We start from the raw sequence: 5,000 nt of genomic DNA, 5'->3' as shown, positions 1-5,000 counted from the left end.
AAGGGGCAGCCCTCATCCTTCCTGGCAACACCCAAGGCCACTCGCGTCTCTCGCCTTTCATTTTCGACACGAGCGCCTGTGGAGGGACGGCTGGGTTCAACGTGGGGATTGCCCGCCCTCCAATCGTTCCAAGAGACCTCTGCCCCGGCCTCTGACTGAGTTGCACAAACCTTGGTGTGCTCAGGCAAGGGTCAGACCACATCCTTCCTGGCAACACCCAAGGGAACCAAGGCCACTCGCGTCTCTCGCCTTTCATTTTCGACACGAGCGCCTGTGGAGGGACGGCCGGATACAACGTGGGGATTGCCCGCCCTCCAGTCGTTTCAAGAGACCTCTGCCCCCGGCCTCTGACTGAGTTGCACAAACCTTGGTGTGCTCAGGCAAGGGTCAGACCACATCCTTCCTGGCAACACACAAGGGAAGCAAGGCCACTCGCCTCTCTCGCCTTCAATTTCGGCACGAGCGCCTGTGGAGGGACGGCCGGATTCAACGTGGGGATTGCCCGCCCTCCAGTCGTTTCAAGAGACCTCTGCCCCCGGCCTCTGACTGAGTTGCACAAACCTTGGTGTGCTCAGGCAAGGGTCAGACCACATCCTTCCTGGCAACACACAAGGGAAGCAAGGCCACTCGCCTCTCTCGCCTTCAATTTCGGCACGAGCGCCTGTGGAGGGACGGCCGGATTCAACGTGGGGATTGCCCGCCCTCCAGTCGTTTCAAGAGACCTCTGCCCCGGCCTCTGACCGAGTTGCACAAACATGGGTGTGCTCAGGCAAGGGTCAGCCCGCATCCTTCCTGGCAACACCCAAAGGGAACCAAGGCCACTCACGTCTCTCTCGCCTTTCATTTTCGACACGAGCGCCTGTGGAGGGACGTCCGGATTCAACGTGGGGATGGCCCGTCCTCCAATCGTGTCAAGAGACCTCCGCCCCGGCCTCTGACCGAGTTGCACAAACCTGGGTGACGAGCACCGCAGGGCGGCAGAGCCGTCGCACTTGGCCGGGTGGCAGCGGGAAGGACCAGCCTATTCACAATAGCGGCCACCCACTCCCAGAGCCGGTCGTGCGGCACCCGAGGCCGACCCTCGACTCGTAAGAGGCTTTAACGTGTGCTCAGGCAAGGGTCAGCCCACACCCTTCCTGGCGGCACCCAAGGGATCCAGGCCACTCGCGTCTCTCGCCTTCATTTTGGACACGAGCGCCTCTGGACGGACGGCCGGAGTCAACGTGGGGATGGCCCGTCCTCCAATCGTGTCAAGAGACCCCCCGCACCGGCCTCTGACCGAGTTCCCCAAACCTGGGTGACGAGCAGCGCAGGGCGGCAGAGCCGTCGCACTTGGCCGGATGGCAGCGGGAAGGACCAGCCTATTCACAATAGCGGCCACCCACTCCCAGAGCCGGTCGTGCGGCGCCCGAGGCCGACCCTCGACTCGTAAGAGGCTTTACAGTGTGCTCAGGCAAGGGCCAGCCTACACCCTTCCTGGCGGCACCCAAGGGATCCAGGCCACTCGCGTCTCTCGCCTTCATTTTGGACACGAGCGCCTGTGGACGGACGGCCGGAGTCAACGTGGGGGTGGCCCGTCCTCCAATCGTGTCAAGAGACCCCCGCACCGGCCTCTGACCGAGTTCCCCAAACCTGGGTGACGAGCACCGCAGGGCGGCAGCGCCGTCGCACTTGGCCGGATGGCAGCGGGAAGGACCAGCCTATACACAATAGCGGCCACCCACTCCCAGAGCCGGTCGTGCGGCGCCCGAGGCCGTCCCTCGACTCGTAAGGGGCTTTAACGTGTGCTCAGGCAAGGGTCAGCCCACACCCTTCCTGGCGGCACCCAAGGGATCCAGGCCACTCGCGTCTCTCGCCTTCATTTTGGACACGAGCGCCTGTGGACGGACGGCCGGAGTCAACGTGGGGGTGGCCCGTCCTCCAATCGTGTCAAGAGACCCCCGCACCGGCCTCTGACCGAGTTCCCCAAACCTGGGTGACGAGCACCGCAGGGCGGCAGCGCCGTCGCACTTGGCCGGATGGCAGCGGGAAGGACCAGCCTATACACAATAGCGGCCACCCACTCCCAGAGCCGGTCGTGCGGCGCCCGAGGCCGTCCCTCGACTCGTAAGGGGCTTTAACGTGTGCTCAGGCAAGGGTCAGCCCACACCCTTCCTGGCGGCACCCAAGGGATCCAGGCCACTCGCGTCTCTCGCCTTCATTTTGGACACGAGCGCCTGTGGAGGGACGGCCGGAGTCAACGTGGGGATGGCCCGTCCTCCAATCGTGTCAAGAGACCCCCCGCACCGGCCTCTGACCGAGTTCCCCAAACCTGGGTGACGAGCACCGCAGGGCGGCAGAGCCGTCGCACTTGGCCGGATGGCAGCGGGAAGGACCAGCCTATTCACAATAGCGGCCACCCACTCCCAGAGCCGGTCGTGCGGCGCCCGAGGCCGGCCCTCGACTCGTAAGAGGCTTTAACGTGTGCTCAGGCAAGGGTCAGCCCACACCCTTCCTGGCGGCACCCAAGGGATCCAGGCCACTCGCGTCTCTCGCCTTCATTTTGGACACGAGCGCCTGTGGAGGGACGGCCGGAGTCAACGTGGGGATGGCCCGTCCTCCAATCGTGTCAAGAGACCCCCCGCCACGGCCTCTGACCGAGTTCCCCAAACCTGGGTGACGAGCAGCGCAGGGCGGCAGAGCCGTCGCACTTGGCCGGATGGCAGCAGGAAGGACCAGCCTATTCACAATAGCGGCCACCCACTCCCAGAGCCGGTCGTGCGGCGCCCGAGGCCGGCCCTCGACTCGTAAGAGGCTTTACGGAGTGCTCAGGCAAGGGTCAGCCCGCACCCTTCCTGGCAGCACCCAAGGGAACCAGGCCACTCGCGTCTCTCGCCTTCATTTTGGACACGAGCGCCTGTGGAGGGACGGCCGGAGTCAACGTGGGGATGGCCCGTCCTCCAATCGTGTCAAGAGACCCCCCGCCACAGCCTCTGACCGAGTTCCCCAAACCTGGGTGACGAGCACCGCAGGGCGGCAGAGCCGTCGCACTTGGCCGGGTGGCAGCGGGAAGGACCAGCCTATTCACAATAGCGGCCACCCACTCCCAGAGCCGGTCGTGCGGCGCCCGAGGCCGGCCCTCGACTCGTAAGAGGCTTTAGGGAGTGCTCAGGCAAGGGTCAGCCCGCATCCTTCCTGGCAGCACCCAAGGGAACCAGGCCACTCGCGTCTCTCGCCTTCATTTTGGACACGAGCGCCTGTGGAGGGACGGCCGGAGTCAACGTGGGGATTGCCCGCCCTCCAATCGTGTCAAGAGACCTCCACACAGGTCTCTGACCGACTCTTAGAACAGACAGGGAGAGTTTGGCAATTCTGTCAAAAAATTGACAAAGTGTCAAAAATTCGACTTCCAAGAGCTCTCCAGCATGCACTCATACCCGCCATTAGAGTGCTATGCCCGTGGAACCGTTTTTCGGATGCCTTTCAAAAAGGTCCCGCGCCGCCATTTTGTTCTAAAAATCGTGTTCCCAGAAATCTCCGGGTACCCCGCCAACCTCACTGTGTAACAAATGCAAGTGGCACTGAATGGGTCTGAATTTCAAATTTGACTGCATCGCTCTGGAACTCGATCCCCGCAAAACCGTTTGGATTTTTCCCGCTCGGGACTTCCGCGACAGACAAAGTTAAAGTTTTCGGGCTGCAGACACAAAATGACAGTTGGCCATTTGCCGGGCTCAATTCACACAGTTCCTGCGGCACTTCGGAACACATGTTCGGCGCGAGTTTGTGAATCTTTCCCGATGCTTCGGCACTTTCCTCCGCTGACACTTAGAATATTTTTCACACTTTGCTGAAAAATTTTCTAAGTGTTTTTTCCTAAGTTTTTCTGGTTACTGATTTATTATTTTTGATCATTTTTCTAAGTTTTTCTGGTTACTCATTTCTCATTTTCGGGCATTTTTCTAAGTTTTTCTAGTTACTGATTTCTTCTTTTTGGGCATTTTTCTAAGTTTTTCTGGTTACTCATTTCTCATTTTCGGGCATTTTTCTAAGTTTTTCTAGTTACTGATTTCTTCTTTTTGGGCATTTTTCTAAGTTTTTCTGGTTACTCATTTCTTCTTTTTGGGCATTTTTCTAAGTTTTTCTGGTTACTCATTTCTTCTTTTTGGGCATTTTTCTAAGTTTTTCTGGTTACTCATTTCTCATTTTCGGGCATTTTTCTAAGTTTTTCTAGTTACTGATTTCTTCTTTTTGGGCATTTTTCTAAGTTTTTCTGGTTACTCATTTCTTCTTTTTGGGCATTTTTCTAAGTTTTTCTGGTTACTCATTTCTTCTTTTTGGGCATTTTTCTAAGTTTTTCTGGTTACTCATTTCTCATTTTCGGGCATTTTTCTAAGTTTTTCTAGTTACTGATTTCTTCTTTTTGGGCATTTTTCTAAGTTTTTCTGGTTACTCATTTCTCATTTTCGGGCATTTTTCTAAGTTTTTCTAGTTACTGATTTCTTCTTTTTGGGCATTTTTCTAAGTTTTTCTGGTTACTCATTTCTTCTTTTTGGGCATTTTTCTAAGTTTTTCTGGTTACTCATTTCTTCTTTTTGGGCATTTTTCTAAGTTTTTCTGGTTACTCATTTCTCATTTTCGGGCATTTTTCTAAGTTTTTCTAGTTACTGATTTCTTCTTTTTGGGCATTTTTCTAAGTTTTTCTGGTTACTCATTTCTTCTTTTTGGGCATTTTTCTAAGTTTTTCTGGTTACTCATTTCTTCTTTTTGGGCATTTTTCTAAGTTTTTCTGGTTACTCATTTCTCATTTTCGGGCATTTTTCTAAGTTTTTCTAGTTACTGATTTCTTCTTTTTGGGCATTTTTCTAAGTTTTTCTAGTTACTCATTTCTTCTTTTTGGGCATTTTTCTAAGTTTTTCTGGTTACTCATTTCTCATTTTCGGGCATTTTTCTAAGTTTTTCTAGTTACTGATTTCTTCTTTTTGGGCATTTTTCTAAGTTTTTCTGGTTACTCATTTCTT

This window comes from Chiloscyllium plagiosum, unplaced genomic scaffold (genome assembly GCF_037043375.1).
Source record: "Chiloscyllium plagiosum isolate Xiang-an unplaced genomic scaffold, Cpla_swu_hap1 HiC_scaffold_196, whole genome shotgun sequence".
In the NCBI taxonomy this organism is placed as follows: Eukaryota; Metazoa; Chordata; class Chondrichthyes; order Orectolobiformes; family Hemiscylliidae; genus Chiloscyllium; species Chiloscyllium plagiosum.
Note: the sequence above shows the minus strand (reverse complement) of the source record.